General features: G+C 44.9%; 1 protein-coding gene across 1 annotated transcript in view; it reads right to left on the bottom strand.

The window, feature by feature from the left end:
- The window catches only part of LOC108570832 (heat shock 70 kDa protein cognate 4-like), a 15,716-nt gene extending 13,802 nt beyond the window's left edge, over nucleotides 1-1,914 (bottom strand). The window contains exon 1 of the mRNA XM_017932755.1: nucleotides 1,893-1,914. The gene's annotated coding sequence lies outside the window, so the exon portion shown is untranslated. The remainder of the gene's footprint in view (nucleotides 1-1,892) is intronic.
- Between the last annotated feature and the right edge of the window lie 18,226 nt (nucleotides 1,915-20,140).

Genomic DNA, 20,140 nt, shown 5'->3' with positions numbered 1-20,140 from the left:
AATATATTATATATAGCATCGAAAATTAAGGCTTGAATTAATACAGAAGGGCGCCGAAAGGCTCCAATAGCACAGTGCGAACAAATTTTGAAAGCGCCTGTAGTCGCCGATAGCAGTGCAAGGGTTAAAATAGTAGTAATAATAGTTCATTAAGGAAAGTAAAGAAATAAAATAAAAATTAGATGTCTACGTCAACTATGATTTCGAATCTTACCCCACATCCACACTCCCACCACACATACACACACCTGGATTTTCCCCGTGACCGTTAAACTATCTTAAAAATACCACGCTTACTCGAGTCCTCGCGAAAAGGGCCTACTCGTTTCTCGAGGAACGAACATTGGAAAAGATCGCAATAGTCGAAATATATCCCAGTTCGACAATTGACGCTCCGGCGATTTTCCGTCGGACCATCTCTACCGTAAAATTAGAAATACATTTTCAATATTTCGTTTAATCCGTTTATTCACAGGCTCCTAATCAACCGATGGAATTTTCATTTACCGCGTATCAACCGCTCGACGCGCAATATCGCCGGGAATCACGGATAATTCAGCGAATGAAACGATATTTTGGGCGTAACGATAGCGGGGCTCGCCGGCGGTTGGCTGCGGTCGCGTCGTTAGGTTCGTTCGAAATGAAAATACGACGGCTGTCGTTTACAGACACGTCGGACGTCCACCTGGACGTGATACGGGACCCGGTATATAATTAATCCTTCGTGAACAAAGCGCGCGTTATTGTGTCCCGGAGTAAGTTGTGACAGTAAATTACTCGTCAAGTCTCGCGAAGAGCAAACATTTCTCTCTCTCCGGTTCGGCTGGTTCACCGGTGCCGCCGCTTCGTTCCGCGCCGAATCGAAATTACTTGTACATCCCTCTTGTGGAACGAACGATGCGGCTTAATAAAACGTCAGCGGGGCAAATGTGTTCGTATTAAACGGTAAGTAGTGTATATCGTGGAAACGGTTAAGATTGTTATGCTCGATGCAGGCCAACGTCATTTTTTCAGGACACACTGTGCGAGCAATTTTGTACGGTGAAACGATGTCATAAAGAAATGGCGTGCAGTTTTGTGGAGAACCGGAGAACGAAGGATTCGCTTTTTTCTTCTCTTTTCTTTTTTGCTCGTTGTAATAGGGTTCGTTATTTAAATTGGGTCAAACTACGAGTCTTGTGCCGTGTCTCTGAATCGTTCTTCTTGCCTCTGTGGTAGAGAGGCCGGTTCTACTTGTGACGGCTGTTTTATTCGAGAAGGTTGCGTAGGTTATCGCGTGCTGATGAAGCTGGTAATAATAGGCTTCAGTATCGGCAAATACTCGTTGTTATTAACCCCTTAACGTTCATGCCTGTGTAAGAATATGGTTGAGTGAAGGTAGGGACTCGGGCCGGTTTATGACCTCTCGGTCTGCGGAGGAACCCGGTCCCAACGCCTGACTCCCGCGCGCGCTAAGGGCTGGGTCAGGAAGGACCCAGCCACGTGCTCGCGGTCCTTGCCGGGTAGAAACCCCCAACTTGCGCCAGGGTTTCCCGAAGGCAGGAGAGGGGCGTCAAAGCCGGCATATAAGGACGCGTTAGGAGCACTACCGGGCAGAAACATAAGAACTATAAAAATTGTAAGAATTGTAAGGATTGCAGGAGAGTAAATTGAGCCGCGTAGTCAACGACGGAGTAAATATAGTTTTTTTTAAATTATCGGACGAAACACTGTTTAAACTGAAAACCCTCACACCCGTGACTCACACGTGCCCAATAAGTGCACTTTTTTAAAACTATTTTCTTTCACAAAACTGACCTGACCTGACTTGACAAAATTGACCTTATTTAGTACGTCGAGTTGAGAAAAATGCGAGCGTTAAGGGGTTAAAGAAAAGTGAAGTCTAACCTGACCACTTAAGATTAACCCCTTCGCTGTTGAGTACGAATTTGAGCACGTTGAGGAAGATATTCGGCACTTGTAGTGTCCAGACTGAGACGTGGGGCTATGTATTCCTTGTTTTAAAATATACCACACAAGAAGCAGGTACGTATTAATCAATAACTAAACAATTACATGAAAAATCCACATATGACCATCTTTTCTTTGTAAGATTTGTAATATTTCGAAGTGTCTTCAAACATAAAAGAGGTACGCGTCGTTTCAATCAACAGCGAAAGGGTTAACACGCTCTTCATCACCGGCCAATTAACCTCTTCTCCGAGCGATCTCATTCTCCAAGGAACCTCTTCCCGGACACTTTCATCCCAGAAAGACGAATCGCGGTAGGAAACGGTTGCAGCAGACCGAGCTCCCCCTATCTTCTAGCTGCAATCTACAGGTAAACGAATCCATCAGACGTGAGGAGGCATGTCGATCCATTAATTCGTGCATCTAATGCAGAAACCCGCGCGGTTCCCGGTTCTGCCCGCTCGCTCGGTTGCTCGCGTGGCCGCCCCTTAATGGAGCACCGGTTATCGGTGAAATTTCCAATAAGACTCGCCCTGGGAATCGTCCCGCCACTCGTGCTGGCACGTATCCGCGAACGAAGACGGTTTTGACGCTTGCTTACAGTGGCGAGGCGCGGCGAACGTAATGTGCCAATAAAAATGCAAAGTGCGGCCCTCTTTCGCCCGCGTACAAGCTCGCGCCAGCCTCTCGTCCGTGTGCACAACCCCCGTGGGGGATGAGCTCGCTCCTCCGATTCAATGCTCCTCTCGCGAGACGAGCACAGCTCGAGAGACGCTCCGCGAGAGTGGCTGCGAAATAAGCATCACGAGTGGCTCGACAATGCGCCCCGCAGTTTTTTCCCTGCGCGGGAAACCCGCATTCCGGCGGGCTAAGATCGTCGGGAAATTTTTATGGAGTTCGCGAGAAAGCGGGAGAAAGAGTCGAGGAGAGAGTGACGTCTCGTTTGACGAGATTGAATTTCGAGGGATGGAGGGAGGGACGTTTGTTTGATTGCGAGTTTAATTGGGTTAGACGAGGTTAAGTGAGGTGAACGAGATGACTTTCTTTTGGGAATGCTTGAGTATTTTTGTTTGTGTGTAATTCTGAGAGACGGTATATGATTTTGAAGTTCATCTTTCGTCTACTTCCTGTCGAATATTGTAACATTTCGTTGAGAGTGAGGCTCTTGCGCGATGGAAGGGAGGAATTTATTTGATTTCGTCTAATTAGGTTGGATAGAGTTAAGTGTGACGAATGAAATGACTTTCTTTTGGAAAGATTCCAATATTTCTTTTTGCTGGAGGTTTGGAGTGACTGTGTGTGCTTTCGAAATTTATCTTTTGTTAACAGCGAAGCTTCGATTCGACGAAAGAGAGAAGTTTATTTGCTTTGGTCTAATTGGATTAGATCGAGTTAACTGAGACCTCTTTTCGCGAACATTTCAGAGATCTATGTACGATTTCGAAATTTATCTTTCCTCTGGTTCCTATCAAATATTGCCGCGTTTCGTGTAAAGTAGCAATCGATCGAATCGTCACGGTGTTCACCAACTGTCGGCCCTCGTTATCCCCGAAGCCTACGATCAAAGAAACACGGCGATGTTATTTCTATGGTAAATAAACGGATGCTAATGAAGTGTCTCTCGATGGACACGGGAATGGCGGTCTGTGCAAACGTAGAATCGTTAAAAATATTTTCACCGCTCGGCGGTGCCTCGCACGCCCATCGATGAAACCGATCAAATGGTAATCGAGCCGCGCAACGATTCGTCCGGAAGATAATACATCAATCAGCGGTTCAATTAGCCGCAAAACCGGAATATGGTTATCTGCAACGATTATCCCGCCGCTTCTGTTAACGATCGGGTTCGACGTAGCCCAGGAACGAAGGGATTCGCTCGCGAGAAATTACAACGCGGGGAAAAAGAATCGACGAATAGGGGAAAACAGAAAATTCAAACACTTCTGCAAGTTGTGATCTCCTGTGCAAAAGTGTCTATGTCGATTGAAAGCTGTGCAGTTGACGGTAGATATGTCTTTTTCATAATGTCATAATTTCCACAAAACACTTCACTTGCAGGTCTGAAGATTTAGATTTAATAATGTTTACCATTATTGCAAGTTCAAATATTAGCTAAGTGATTTAATTTAATTAGAAACTTATTTTATTTTTAGAAATTTCATTTCTTTTTTGAAAATTCCAATATTTGTGAGAGAAGAAATATGAAAATATAGCGAACTCGTGACATAATCTCCTAATAAGAAAAGAAGCTTAATTGCTGTCGATTCAAAATGAATGAAATGTAACTACATAAAGGAGTAGATGATATTTTTTGAATTTAAATAAAAATCGTCTTTCAGGAGCGTAAAATATTCTTCTTCCTTTTAATTACCTGTTTGATCGCACAAAGTTGCAGAAAGTACGTTCATTTTGATCGTCACAGGTGGTCTTTAGTACCGTATCCATCGCGTCGGAAACAGCCACATAGTTGCATGAATCAAAGCAATTGTCGTTTCCCCCGGGGTCCGTACGGTATCGGTCGAACCGCCACAGGAATCCTTGCTCCGTACTTTTATAATATTATTCCAACTCGTTCCGCTGTAACGAAGCGTGCTGGCAAAGGTGCCGCCGCGTTAAAGAGAGTAATCAAACAACTCTAGCGAGGAACCACGAAGAAAAAGGCTACCTTAGGGGTGTGTTACTAGCTCGTAGCAGCTCGATCACGATGAATTCTTGGTAGTGGCGCGTACAAACGTCTTACCGCCTTGCCCCTCTCTCTTAATTAACGTCGATTTCATGGGAACTTTGACGTTCAAACAGGGTACAGTGAACTGATCCCTTGATCTTTTCGAAGACTTCGTCGAACCAAGATGGAAATTGTGCAACATTTTCTTTTAGAAATCTAGGAGAAATCCTCGAGGTGAAGAATAAATATTCTACATTTTAGGAATATTACTCGATCTCCAAGTTTTCACATAAGTACGTAAAAATGAGCGTACAGTGAACTTATCTCGTGATTTTTTGTAGACTCCATCGAGTGAAGATGGAAATTGCGTAGTTTCTACCTTATGTAGCGAACGTTTAAATGCCTACTATTAAAATTCCACGAAAAATCTTCGAGGCGAAAAATTTTCCCCGTTTCGAGTATATTACTCCTTCTCCAAGTTTTCACACAAGTACATAAAAAGAAACGTCAGTGTAGTGAACTTATCTCTCGATTTTTTGACACTCGATCGAATGAAAATGGAAACTGTGCAAGGTATTCTTCCAGAAATCTACGAAAAATCGTAGAACCAAAGAACAAATATTCCTCATTTCAAGTATCTTACTCGTTCTCCAAATTTTCACATAAGTGTATAAAAATGACCGTGCAGTGAACTGATCTCTCGTTCTTTTGGACACTCGGTCGACCGCAAATTGCGCACTCACCACCCTAAATATTCTCCGAGATAAACGAAAAATCTCCTTACCTATTTTCCACGTTCCAAGTATATTACCCCCGCATCCCAGCTTTCACGGCCATAAAAATGACCGGAAGAAACGTCCACGCAACCCTCCAGCGACTTCTGCCAGGCGTCGTAAAAAGACGGCGTTATAATAAGGGCTTATTCAGATCTCCTCCTTAAATTCATTCGTATCGCGTGATTACGGGATTATCCCGCGTGGACTACGCCGCCTTTTGTGCCCCGACAACGGATTTATAACTCTAATGCCGGCAATAGAGTAGTATTAGCCGCGACGCTGGTTAAACCACGCCTCGGCGATAATAGAGATTTATAAATCTCCTTGCTCGATCGGTGTACAGCGAGCACGTGAATGACGAAACCATGGTCACGCATCGTTACGATCCTTACTTCCTGTTTTATTCCAAGCGAATTTTTCTAAACTCGATCGAGCCTATATAGTCGCGAGTGGAAGATTCCAGGACTAACTACTTCGCAGACAACCCAGCCAGGATGCTCGATGGTACGACGCGATTAGAATGCAACTGGCATTTCGCCGTTATGCATAATCGATCGCGCAAGACCGTCTTCTATTCGAGGACTGCATTAACCGGCGGCTATGCGTTTCACTGCCGTATGCATGACTCCGAGGGACGGCCATTTGCATTTCTCGCTGTTGCTTGCCCGTTTCTTCGCGGAGAACAATTTTATCTTCGGTCGCTTCGGAGTGAAATTATTCTGCGTTCGTTAGTGATACGGGAAGGAAGAGTGTGGGCGAGGAATGATCGTAATTCGTTGCGAATTGAATTTGAGGAGTATAGAAGGTTGTGATAGAGTTTGGGGAAAGTTGTCGAGGTGTAGTTTAGTGTGAGGAAGAAATAGAAATTTTTATTGGGGACGAATGATCAAAGTTCGTACTCCTCTTTGGATCCAAGTCCGGAGAATATTTGATATTCCTGAAAAGATACAGAAAGGCATTATGAAAACGAAGAATATTAAATTTTTGATCATGTTTTTCACTTAAAATTAAAGCAAACTGAAAGCATCAAAGTTTTTTACTTAAAATTAAAAATTTTGACTCAGTTTTCCCCTGGAACCACCGTAGACAAAAGTCCAAATATTTAAAGACCTCAAAAAAATTCAGAAACCCACTACGAAAATAAAGAATATTAAATTCTGGATCGTGCATAGTAAGTATACGCTTACAAAAATTCCCAAAATTTCACACAAGGACCTTCGCAAAATTCCTCCTCAAATCCTGAAAATTCCACTTTTTCGACTACCACCACATTCCCTTATCTCTCCCTAATTCACTCATTTCCACCCACCACCGACGAGACAAAGGAGTCGCTATTATCGCGGAAAAACAATGCGCCACGCAGTAACGCAGCTAACTAGCCAGCGGAATCGCCCAGCTTTTCGAAATACGTATCACCATAGAGAGAAAGAGAGAGAGAGAGAGTAAAGTTATATCCAGGACTGGTGGTCGTCCGTTCACGGAGCAACCGGAGCAGATATATTTCTGCGCGGGACAAGTTACAAAACGTCCACGTGCACGCACGCATATACACATGTAACGTGGACACGAAGATAGCTTAGTGTGTCGCGCGTTGCTATGGTCGGTAATTAATTACGCGCACACGGTTTCGTGCGGGCTTGCCTGTTTAACGAAACGTTCCGCGGATAAGTATAAATTCGCAGGAAACAATCGACTCTCTCTCTATCCACGCTGATGACTGAGCACTCGACGAGCTCCGATCTCGTATCATTAACCACGTCGACGACGTCCGATTATCGGGATGCGGTTAATGAGTAACAATCCCCCATTTCCGCTGCTTTTATGCATCATACAGCGGATTGGTAATCGTTTTCTGAATGAAAATCGAAAGGTTTCGAGTAGGTACCGGGATTGAAAATTACAGGAAGCGATTTTTGAAAGCGAGATAATCAATATGGGAAGAACTATTGTGAACTTTATCGAGTCACGAGTTTCAGGAGAAAAGGTATTAAGAGTGATGGGAAATTTTGAAAGTGACATAATTAAAAGGCAAAGAACTATTGTGAACTCTGTCGAGTCACGAGTTTTGGAGAAAAGGTAGTAACAGTGACGGGAATTTTTGAAGGTGAAATAATTAGAAACTGAAGGGCTATTGTGAACTTTATCGAGTCACGAGTTTCAGGAGAAAGGTAGCAAAGTGATGAGAATTTTTGAAAGTGACATAATTAAGCAGCAAGGAACTATTGTGAACTTTATCGAGTCACGGGTTTTAGAATAAAGGTAGCGATGAGAATTTTTGAAAGTGAAGTAATTAGAAACTGAAGGGCTATTGTGACTTTTACCGAGTCGCGGGTTCCGAGAAAGGGGAAATAAAGTGATCTGTGAAATTTTCCCGAGGTTGAATAAGGGAGGAACGCGTAACGTGGAATTACACAGTCGAAGAAAGGGTGACAGAACGAGAGTGGCTTGAAATAGGGAAGGCCTGCTTCGTCACGGAATCGGTGATTCATGCACCTGTCCAATCCCCTAATCGTTCCCCCATTAAGGACGATCCTGGCCTCGTGGGGACGCATGGGGATAAACAGGAATTTAAAAATTCAAGGATCTGCAAAGGGGTGGAAATGTCAAGAACACTTGAACCTCTAATTGTACGTTGGATCGACCAACGAAACAGACAAATTTATGCAATTTTCATCCCCACTCGGAGATTCTCTCTTTCGATAAACACGAATTTCATTCTCAGTTATTTCTTCGAGAAAGGATAGATCGATAATCGCACGATCCCTCGATTCACGTTCCGTTGGTCGCGCTAATCGTTGCACGGGCAATTGAAAAGGCCGATCATTGAACAACGCAACAGACTTTCGTCGACAAAGAGCCCCGCCTGTCGAGACGGACCATTGTACGTATTTGCGTTATCCGGATGCAGCGGATCCATTGTTCTGCCTTGATTGGTGAAATTAACAAAGACAGACGAGAGCGTGGCCGGCGTTCGCGATCAAACGCGAAGTCGAATTCCGCGGTGGCGCATCCTAATTCGATTGAATCCGCTTAAAACGCTTTCAACGTGTTCTCACCGTTCTATCCACCGCTATCTCCTCTCTCCACCTCGAGAATAAAGTTGCGCGCCGTTCTAACGAGCCCTTACACGCCAATTTCCCTTAATCAGCTAACCTCGCTCGAACAGCTTACCGAGAACGTGCCATAGCAATTCGTGGAACGATCATAAAACTGTTCACAGGTAGCTCTACATAGCTAGTAAAAGCTAGGAACGTTGCAATCCGAGAATTCTCTCGTTAACTGTATAGACCAGCGCTCGGAGGTATTGGGACACTTATTACGGTCTGCAGGCAGTATTACGCGATTCAAATGACACTTTTCCCGCCAAAATTTGTGTCCGTATATCGACAGATATATGTAGAGTGTTGTGGTGGGATTTTTGAGGAAAGTAGGTGAAGGCGAAGCTTCATTTCCGTTTATACACATTAATGACATTTCTTCCCGCCAAAAATTTGTGTTATATATATGAGTCAAAATATATAGAGTGCTCATGCTATTAGTTTTTAACGCGTTTATCATAAGTGGCGGTGCAACCGGAGAATTCTCTCGTTAACTATAGGTATACACTGGTGTTCGTAAGTTTTAGCTCACTTCTATTCGCGCAGAACGTACTACACGATTCAAATGACACTTTTCCCGCCAAAATTTGTGTTATGTATTAATAGCAATATACAGAGTGTTGTGGTGGGATTTTTGAGAAAAGTAGGTGAAGACGAAGCTTCATTTCTGTTTATACACATTCTTAACACCATCGTCGACTTCAGCCTACACTTTGCGCTAATTTTTCGATTACACGTTCGCTATTATTTGTCCCACCTATCGAAAACGAATTAAAGAACGAAAGATCGGCGAAGACCAAAGGCACATAAAGAAAGCGAGCGTGGAGTGAACGTGAACTGTGTGTTCTTCGAGATACTGGAAAGGGGATGTGATATATCAGGGTGGAAATTTATGCGGTAACCCGTGTGACGAAAAAGCGAGCGTCCTCTGTGTCCACCCCCGGCGCGGCGGGGGAATACGAAAAAGAGCGAGGGCCAACGAGTGGCCGTAAAAGACGGATAAAGCCCGGTGTACGGGCCGTTGAAATAAATGTCACGAGTTAGTTACTGCCCGTAAAGTGCACCGCACTCGTTGTTCAGCGTGCCGCGAACTTAGCGTTCCTCGTTATTCATCTTTTTCTCTGTATCCCGGGCCGCGCGGCGCGGCGCCGCGGCCGCTCCGTTTCGTAATTTATGCCGCGTTTAATGTGGATTTTCACGTACCGGCAACACCTGTATAATTGAATTTAAATGGAGCCACCGGCGTTTCCGGCGACGCGCCCCACCGCGCTTCACCTTTGCCGGAACGTCGTCCACGTTGGCAATTAGAAATCACTGGACACCGTTACGATTACTCCTCGTCCCACTGTCCAACCGAGAGAGGAAGAAATGCGATGTTTGAATTTTATCGTACGGGACGTTACACGTGTAAACGCTTTTTCCTGCGTTCATACACACCAGTGTGTGTGCGTTTTTATTCGAGCGGTTGAATTTCACCGGCAACCTAGGAGGTTGGGTCGTTTGTGACCCGTGTTGCACCTGAAATGTTTCTGTTGTTTAGAATGGTACGGAAGAATGTTGCATGTACCAAAGTTGCATGATATCGAGGGAGACATAATGCGATGTGAATATTTTTAACGTGAGAGTAAGTGCAGAAGAGATTTCAAGATCGTTTCCATTTCTTTTTACCTCGGATTTTATACTCCTTTGTATCGATGTGTGATAGCAGCTGTGTGAAGATTTCAGCATCAGTGACAGCTCATGCAAGCATCGATTAATAATATTATTTTTTAAAAGAAAGCTGCCGAGAAATGCAGTTTAATATATTAGGTCATTTCATAAGTTCGTGCCGAAAGCGGAAAATATTTTAATTAAAATCCAAGGAAATACTGTAGCGACGACATAATGACCTCGCAAAAATATTTGCGGAATGAGAAGGCGCTTTATGTCCTTTTATCAAATTTAAAGGTTCGTTGGAAACACTGATCTAAATTATAAAATTCGACACGAACTTGTGGGATGGCATAATTCTTAAATAAAAATCTAACGAAAAGGATGGATTTAAACGAAGGAATCTTTGAACGGGTCAATCGTGACCCACGATCGCCCCGACAAAAGTGATTTCACGCGAAAATGTTCGATCGGTGGATTTTTCTCTCTGGAAAGAAAAGAATCAGTTGATCGGATGACTAAATCGGAATTCAAGTTTAAATTGAAAATTTAACGGATCGCCGGCGAATTTTTCTGTCCGAAAGCAGACAACCGACAGTGCCAACTGGCAGCGTATGCAAATTGTGAGAACCGGGGGGGAAATAAAATCAGAGTGCAGCGGCGATAAAGGACAAAGGGATGCGCAATACAATGCTTCTTCCCTTGTCAAACAAAAAGAAAAAAGTACCGCTGTATTTATGGAGAGAAACCGAATTTACGCGGCTCTAATACGTGACATTCAGCTCACGTGAATGGAACTCACCGGCAATAATTCTATGGAATGAACGAAACACGTAATGATACGTTGCGCAGGAGGAGGTGACACGCCGGTGAACGGAATTCCTTTGCGCGTGACTGCTTCCGGAAACGGGGGATGCAGGTCGCTCCTCCTACGTTTGCCTTTCCGCCGTTTATTTTCCCTTTTCGGTTTCCTTGGAACAATAAACGTTACTTTTACGACCATCCGAAATCCACGCTTCTTACCGACTTCATCAACACTTCCCCCCCTCTCTCTCTCAATTTCTCGGCTTCCCGTTGCGTCCGGCGGTGCTTCAACAGTCGCGGTAAACGATTACACGATATCCTCGTTATTCGACCCTAAAATCAGCGAATTCGCGAAACCGAGAGCGTTTTTAATGCAGTTCGATTCGACAGGATTCTCGAACGTTCAACGCTGGTAATTAGGTGGGTATGCAATTGGAAATTTCTAGCGTCGATTTAGCATATCGCGTTTAACCAGTATCGCGGCGTATTCGAAACTTGTATGAAACCAGAGAGAGCGAAACTGTGTTCAACGAGCTCTGGTTATTTACAAAGTTACCCCGATTTTCTTTTTCTTCTTACCCGTCTTCGTGGCTGCATTATGACAACGGGAAATAGGGGTAGTCTCTCTGCGGCACGGTGAATTATTCTTGCACATCGCCGCGGCTTAATGAACCAAGCATGCCCCGGTTAAGTATTCTCCGAGTCAAAGTAGAACACACAAACGGCTCATCTGCACGGAGGCTAATTAATCGTAATGGACAGAATGGATGTTACGAGCGGGGCATCGCGGCCGGAACGTGCTAACTTGTAAATTAATTAAAATCGCGCTGGCAGCTCGGCGGTGAGACATTCCCCAGGATATTCGCGGGAATATTTTTCCACGGCGAGATTACCTTTCCCCGACAGGATTACCCTCGATGGTAATTTATCAACACGTCGCAAGTTGTTGGAATCGAATCGTATTTTCCCTCGATAACTATACCGTCTACGATTACCCGCTAACAGGTGTAATCTAATTAAAATCAGGCAACGCAACGTTTCACACTGTGCCAGCACACTCCGCTGGAACAAATACTGCAAATTCGAAACTGCTCGTTAGCACAGAAAAATAAACGGTTTAACATCGTCGCTAATTTGTCAAAAGCGTCAATATCACCGCGTTCGGTGCGCGAATGAAAAGCGCAAACTCGTATCCGATGGCTGTTTTCAGGTGTCGAGGAGTCGCGTAAGAACCTATCGATAATCGTCGCAAAGTGATACGGCCTTTCGATTACATAAGGCCTCTCTGGTCCCCTCCTCTCGGTGCGCGAGATCAATACGAGGACATCGGCGAGAGCCAATATTAACGATCTCCGAAATATGCCGGTAAATATTTGCCGACCATGCCGTCGCAGATCTGCTCAAGGATATCGTGTGTACGCGTAGGTTGTACATACGAGAGGGGGGGCTGAGGAGAGTTTGTACGGTCTGTGCGTCTGTGTTTGTACGCGCGACGCGATCGGCTTTTGGCGTCAGAACGGCGGATGTCGCCGGTCGATTCGAGCGGAATACGCCAGAAGCGATTTCGACGGGCTTCCACAGCGTAATTGATTCGCAACGGTTATGTCACGTCGATGAGGAAACTGGTTGCTCGGTTGGCCGCTCGCTCTCGATCCACCTTCCCCTGATCCTTCCACTTTGTCTCTCTCACGATTGCGCAACGCGCGTGTCGCGTGAATTTTGCATTCGACCTGCACGCCGCTCTTTTCTGTCGCTGACGAGAAAGAAAGGATAGGTGAAGCGAGAGGATGGTCGATTAATTTAACGAACGAGGAATCCGGAGGTGAATAAATTTCCCGGTTCGAGTTATAAATATTCACTCTGTAAACGTGGCGTTGCTTCTACAAGCAGCGACGTCTCGAAAATGTGCGTCGTTCCTTTTTTACCGCGACAATTACTCAAGTCTGCAACCTTTCGCTTCCTCTCTGCACGTCCACTTTAACGACCCGAAGTTGCGAGGACGTCCTAAGAGGGGCTGTTAGCCTCCGAGAAGATGATATTCCGCGCTGTTTTCTCGGCCTACACGTTTTACCGGATCGTTTGAAAACGGAGAGGGAGAAACACGGCGTCGAATCGATTGAGCTGGAAAGACGCGAAATGAAAAATACATACGTGTGGTTGACGAGAGAGGTACGGAGAGAACCCGTGTGTCGACAGTTACAAGGGTTGCAGCGATCCTTTTGTCGCTCGGGAGGCATGAATGAAACTTGGGTTACGTAAACGCGGCCATGGCGTGGCACGTTGTGCAATTAACTCTAGTAAGAAGTGTGCCGAGCCGTGCAATTAAGGGGCGCCGCGGTAGTTAGCGACGAGGGTCTCCGCGCGTCGGTTCACTTTCAAAGAAATCACCTCCGGCTGAGAGCGACGGATAAGGCCGCGAGGTCATGAGAACTCGGCGATAAACGAAGAATAAAAAAACCGCGATTTCAGAGTTGAACGAGAGGTGCACACACACCGGTTGGATGGCCGCGTTTACTTATCGACCCCATCTTGAAACCCGCTTCTGAAAATGTAGGTGAATTATGGTAATTCGCGTCGATAACGGCAATATCGATGGAAGCTATAAGGGGAGACACTTTGCTGCTTTATTACGCTCTACAGCCAGCCCCCCGTCAACCGTCCAATGGACTCGTAAATGAACATGATTTGTAATATTACGCGAGCGTTAATAGAGTGTACAGCGGAGAAGAGGATTTCGACGGTAATGAATTCGTGATTATTATTTAACCGGTGGCACGACGCTTTTTATTTTATAGGCGAACCAAATTTTAACGAAATGTGGATCATGAAGGGGGAGACTTAGTGAAAATGCCCTATAATCGCATGCATCTGTTTCTGGAAATATTCTGAAATACACATACGTCCCACTTGTGTATTTAAATAAAAAAATCTCACTTTAGTATTCACTACAGACGCAGTGATCACTAAATCCATTCATCAATGATCTCTGAATAAGTAAGAAATCCTTAAAAATATGAATTCAGTCACGAAAGGGTTAAAAGAAAAGATGTCAAAGAAAGAAAAAAAATATCTTCTTCGTTGCAACTGGCCAGAAATAAGAATAATCAGTAAAAACTAAAAAAAAAATATGAAGTAACAACGTTCGGTTTTATTCCACCGTGGACCACCAACCGCGTGAAAAACGCGTAACAGAATGGAATTGAACACCGTCGCGAGAACAATAGCCTCGCGGTGACATCGCGCGTTTCATTCATCGATCGAAACGTAAGACGTGGACAAAGGACCTTCTGATAACGAAGCAGAAACAAACGTATGGAAATAACGTTTGTTCGATTCTGATGTTTACTCGTATGGTAGCTTCTACCTCGTTCTTGGGACTATCGAACAGCGAGAGAGGAAAGAAAAATGGAGAAAAATAATCGAAACGAGATCGCGATTGTAAAACGCGACGATGTCGTGTGTAACTACATACACACACGTAACATACACACACGCTACGGTGAGTTATGGTTGCATAATGGCGCTGGAACGTTTTCTCGAGCGATTATCGTTGGCAAGGACGCCGCCAGCCTAACTCTCGTGAATCACGGATTACGTAGCGAGCGGGAACTGAGCGTTCCAATTCGTCTCTTGAGCGGGTACGAGTTTCGGAACGAGCTACGTTCCAACGCTCCGAAATTCTCGGCTCGCGAAGATCGACGTCGCCTTAATCTCTGGCAATTTCTTAAACGAGTGGAGGGAAGTTTTCGCGAGTCACGATCACAGATTGCTATCGTGTTTGTTCTGCTTCGTGTATTTTCTTAATAATAATTAAAACGAAAGTAGTTAAAGGAGAATTGTAGCGACGGAACTTTGGTAACTCGAAGGTGTTCCAAATGGTCCGTGAAATTTTTCATCGGAAAATTCGGAAGATTCGACAGGAAGAACAGAGGAGGACGTGCAGCCGAGGATTCGAGTGGGATTTATTAATTTTCGAAACGACTCGATGAAATTCGAAAGGAAGGCGCTCCGAACTGGCGTCGTTACCGCGAATTTCCATCGTATTACTGTCGGCGGCGATGTAAACGTAGGCACTTACCTAATATCACGACCGACTATTCGTGCTATTAGCAATTACGGATAATCTCCTAGGCGATCGTTTTAACAGGCCGGAGTATTATTGCTGGAAATCCTTGCAAAGGACGCGAGCAACGCTCGATTCGCTTCCGTCCTTATTGGATTATCGCGAGCGCGGCGACACGCATCCACTTATTTCGATAATGATTCTTTGTTACCGATTCGCAGATTGCGCAGTACGTGCGTTTTCTTCGATCGTCCTTGGAGAATACTCGTCGATACTCGACGCGGTTGTCCTTCGGTTCAATCTTCTCGAACGTTTCCGTTAAACGTCCGCTAATAAATCCTCGGGAAAAGGATACAAAGTGTGGAAGAATTGGAAGAAGTAGAACGCAATAATGGTAGATCCTTGACCTTTCTTCTTCGATAGTTTTAAGTGCACGCAGTACTGTTTTTATTTTTTCTTCTTGCTCTGTTTTGTTCAGTAAACGCTTTCGGTAACACACATGAATCATTTCTCTCCCGCTTTTTATATTCTAAGCTAACTAGATCCTGATTACACCGTCCATTTCGACGGTTTCTTATAATTGACGCAACAGTCGAGTGTGACCAACTTTAAATTCAAACCGCTAAGTAATCCGAGGCAAGTAACATCGTTAAAAGAAAAAAGTACTTATGGAATTTTTATATTTGCAAAAAACAACAAACAAGTGGGTTGAGTAGGCTGTTCATTGCTGAATATAGTAACAGCGGAAATATGTAGTCCATTTAACACTTTCGCTGTTCGCTAAAATAACAAAAAGCGGTGAAAAAATGTTCGACTTTTTTATAATTAGTACTGCTTCTATTAATCTAATCTGTGTTTCACTGTTATTCCCAGAGATATTCTAATAATTAGTCCGAGTATGGTAAATTTTGTAAATAATCCAACGTTGCACCGTTCCTTATTCGTTTACCTTCGTTTTCATTTTTTGTTCTTTTTGTTTTTGGATTTCTTTTTTCTTCCGTTTCCAGCGAAACGAATTAAGCGATACGACGCGACGGATAGACTAAACAAAGCGGATCCCGCTCTGCCCGTACGACGTACGGACTAAACAGCGAAAGGGTTAATAGGCAGTTAATATTGAACAATAAACTCGATCGTGAAGTTAACTTTCGAAAAGACACTGTATCGAAAACTCTTGCGCGTATTTGCGCGACGTTACTGGACTGACTTTTTCTTTCTTCGAGTCGAAAATGCCCCCCTGCCTACATCTTATCGGTGAATTCCAACAAATACTACTATTAAAATCTTCCCAGAAAAATGGCCATCCACTTGCGACTAATCCGCGAAATTCAGTTTCACCGATAAACAGGGAACAACGCACACGTCCATAAATACATACGTAAGGGCTGATTATCGAGCCCTATGTTGGCCAGCAGGGTGCTCAATGTTTAACGAAATATCGTTGGCAACCCTTCTCGCGTGACCACCCTCTAAACCGAGAGCACAATGATCCTCTCTCTCTAGCGCCGCCGCGCGCCGATTGGAAACTGGAAAATCCAATTTCTGGACGAAACGGACGGTAAAATCAGATCTGAATTGAAATCAATGATCGATGCGTCATCGCGGAGGGGTGAATACTTGAGCGTGACCGCGAGAGCACAGGAGGACGCGCGCACGCGGTTCCAGTTCCACAACTAATTAGTATTTTGACGTGGACGCGCGCGATGGATCTCGCGCGTATCGCTCGCGCGACCGCGCGTGTCACGCGAGATCCGATACGACGCTAGCCAACCCCCGGCACGCCTACGCTGTCGGACCTATTTGCAAATTGCTTTTCCCTCGACTGGACCCTGGCTCGTCGATAAACGTGGACGAGCGCGTTTGTCTGATTGAAACTGCGGAAATCGCGGTGCCGCGAGACAGAATCGATGAGCAAGACGGGTGGTAGTTATCCCTACCGTTCGATGATAAACCTCGCGAATACGTGCGCCTTGTTTGTCACCGTTTCAACGTTTCGGACACCGGTGAAAATTCTGTACGGCAATTGTGTAGTCAATTCTCAGGTGACGCGGTTTATTCGCTCCGTGTTGCATCGAAGACGCGTCAAACGAAACCGTAAACTATAATAATAGAAATTAGGGGAATGAGTTTCGTGCTACATCGACATCGCGTGCTCGAGAATTGGCGGAGGTCAGATATTTTTTTAAATGGGACAGTGTGAGAATGCATACTTGAAAGTTGCCTGAGTTTATGGAAACCGTTTAGAAGAATATCGTGTTAATGGAAGGCAGTCCTAATTTTTGCACCGTTTTATGAGAGGGTTGACTGTATTTCGAAATACCTGTAGTATTCTCTTGTGAACCTAATTTTGCGACTATACAGGAAGAGTCAAGATTCTGGGACGGTTTGTATTCTCAATTTAGTATAAGTGCAACCATTCTCCTAACAAATTTAAATGCTCCCTTTTTTAAATGGAACAATATTTTTTTTTTTTACTTAGGTAAACTTAGAGATACGACTCACTCAATGCCTCCATTTGGAAGTGGTGCAAGTTTACCGAAGGTAGAATGAACTTAGCTCTCAGGATTGACGTGGAATTGGTCATCTAACTCTATCCTTCGCAACGTCAATTAATTCCACTTACATCCAGGGACTCTCCCTCCAATTTCCCTAAAAAGAATCCCCTCCGAATACCGAGATGTTTAAACGTTCACGTTCGATCAGTTAGGAACATCATCGAACGCTTCCCTTTACATTATACTCGAGAACCAACGAAGATTATCTGAGCCCGTCTCGCCAACGGATGTAGCCGTATGTCCCCTGTCAGCATCGAAATCGCATCGCGTGTATCAGCTCTAACGCGCTTCGACCGCTGCTCTTTTTCAATTTAACTACTCTCCGCGTACAGCCTGTCTGTGTGTACTATAGTACACCTCTTGCGTATGCATCAGATGGAACGCCTAAAGCCGTACACGCGCCGCGCGTATCTTGTCGCAGTCGAGACCGTCTATTTATTAAAAGCGAGGCGCCCGCGCGCGTGTCTCGCGGAGCAACCAAGCGGTATCTTCCGATAATCGTAACTGGGTAAACCCGTTTCCTCTCGTTCACCATCGTACAAGAGGACAAGCCGCGATCTCATTAGCGACGCTGATCAGCGTGGAAAAGCGGCGTCCTTGTACGAACGATTAGCAAAAATGTTCAGCCCGCGATACGATCAACACCTCTCTCTATCCGGTTCTCCGCCGTTACTGTCGGAAATATCAATGTCGATATTCCAAGGATCGTGAGTCATCCTGATCGCGACTCATCAATTACCGTCACACCGAGCAGAAAAAGAAACAATTCATTGAACGCAGTTTTTCTCGTCCGCGTGCACACGAGGTGATCGGGTTCGCCATAACGACGACGACGTCGCGGAAAGGTATGCGAAGCCGGCCGGCACGACGTATGAATCAGTCAATGAAACAGCCGTGAGTCGTGTGTTTGAACAAACGTCGCTCATTATCGATGATGTCATTCCATGCGTCGCTATTAACGCGACCGAAGAACCGATTCATCCGTACATTTCTTTTTAAATTCGCACCAATCGTGGAATACGAGATCGTCGGTGAAGGATTAGCCGTGATTTTGAAATTGATTTTGGACACGTATCGCGTAGATGTAAACCAGGCTACGTGACATCATCGGTGGAATGGAAAAGAAGCACGGAGAAAACCAGTCGCCGCGAGGCAAGATTACCTATGATATAAGATTCTCCGGTGTTGAGCAACTCCGAATACACGTTATACACGCGAGAATACAGGTTCTCTATAGGTCATTCAGAAAATGCGTGCCTCCGCGATATGAATCATCTTTTACTACAAACGCGTAAAACGCGTTACACAACCGGTTCCAGCGTGAAATCATTTCGCAGGTTCTCCTCTTTATCGCCACTTTTGATCGCGCTAAACGTACGATTTATAAAAGCCTCCTTTCCCACGTAATTACCATAAACCTTCGTCGATCCGATCGGATTAAACGTTCCGTATAATTTCGAATACGTTTCGCAGGTTCTCCTCTTTATCGCCACTTTTGATCGCGCTAAACGTACGATTTATAAAAGCCTCGTTTCCCACGTAATTACCATAAACCTTCGTCGATCCGATCGGATTAAACGTTCCGTATAATTTCGATACGTCTGTTGTTGTATTCCACGGCTCGCGATTCCTTGCGTTGGTTTATTATATTCAATAGGTACGCGGTAGGAGAGCCTGACGGAAACTGGGGCGAAATAAGGATGCTATTCTGCGCGTAGTACTATTCGACTTTATTCAACAGTTCGGTGACGTTCGGTGAGTGAAGACTGCTAGACAAAAATCTGCTGTTTCGACGGAAAAGGTTTCTAGATATAGGTTCGGTAAGTACGAGAGTAGGGGTTGGTCTCAGAGGTGAATGTAGGGAGAGGCGGTGGGGTCTAGGTTCAGCGATGAGTAAAGGATGATGTGGAGGGCTAGGTTTCGGGGTGACTAACGTTAGGATGATGCGGATTTGTTTACAGTTAAGGAAAGGAGGCAGGATGACTAAAAACTAATGAAAGATAGGAGAGAGGTATACGACACTGTTCACATGCTCGCACACCTCCGACAAACACCGATCTTCGAGCAGATCGGATCGCGTAAAGTCCGTCAGAAATTCGGGGACCTCCCACCGGGTTTCTACTCATTACCGTTCCTCGTATCGCGATGAAAATTTCGAGGACGCCGCCGTTTCGGACCGAGTAATCCGTGTAACGGTACAACGAATAAATTTCCGTCTAATGGCGGTCGTAACAGTAACACAGCCCGAGTGTGTGCATACAGCCTGGTGACTATACTCGCCGAAGAAATCTGCGTAGTATTCAAATGTCAGCCATTCATAGTCGTATAAATCCCGGCGAATGTCAACTGTTTACGATCCTCGAATTCCACCAAGCGCAAATGATACACACACAGCTCCCCTCTCCAAACAGTCAGCCTATTTTTTTCTCTCATCCTGCCTCTTTCCTTCTGTGTTCTCCGGTGTACAGACGTTTCGCGGAGGTTGCGCAAGCACGGAACCGGACGAAAAATCTAGGATGACTAGGCCGAGCCGTCGAGGAGGCCGCGTAACGTTTTCCAGCCTGGTCTTTTTTAATGAT

This window comes from Habropoda laboriosa, unplaced genomic scaffold, assembly GCF_001263275.1.
Source record: "Habropoda laboriosa isolate 0110345459 unplaced genomic scaffold, ASM126327v1 scaffold86, whole genome shotgun sequence".
NCBI lineage: Eukaryota > Metazoa > Arthropoda > Insecta > Hymenoptera > Apidae > Habropoda > Habropoda laboriosa.
The sequence above is the reverse complement of the archived record's forward strand: the minus strand, read 5'-3'. Positions and strand labels throughout refer to the sequence as shown.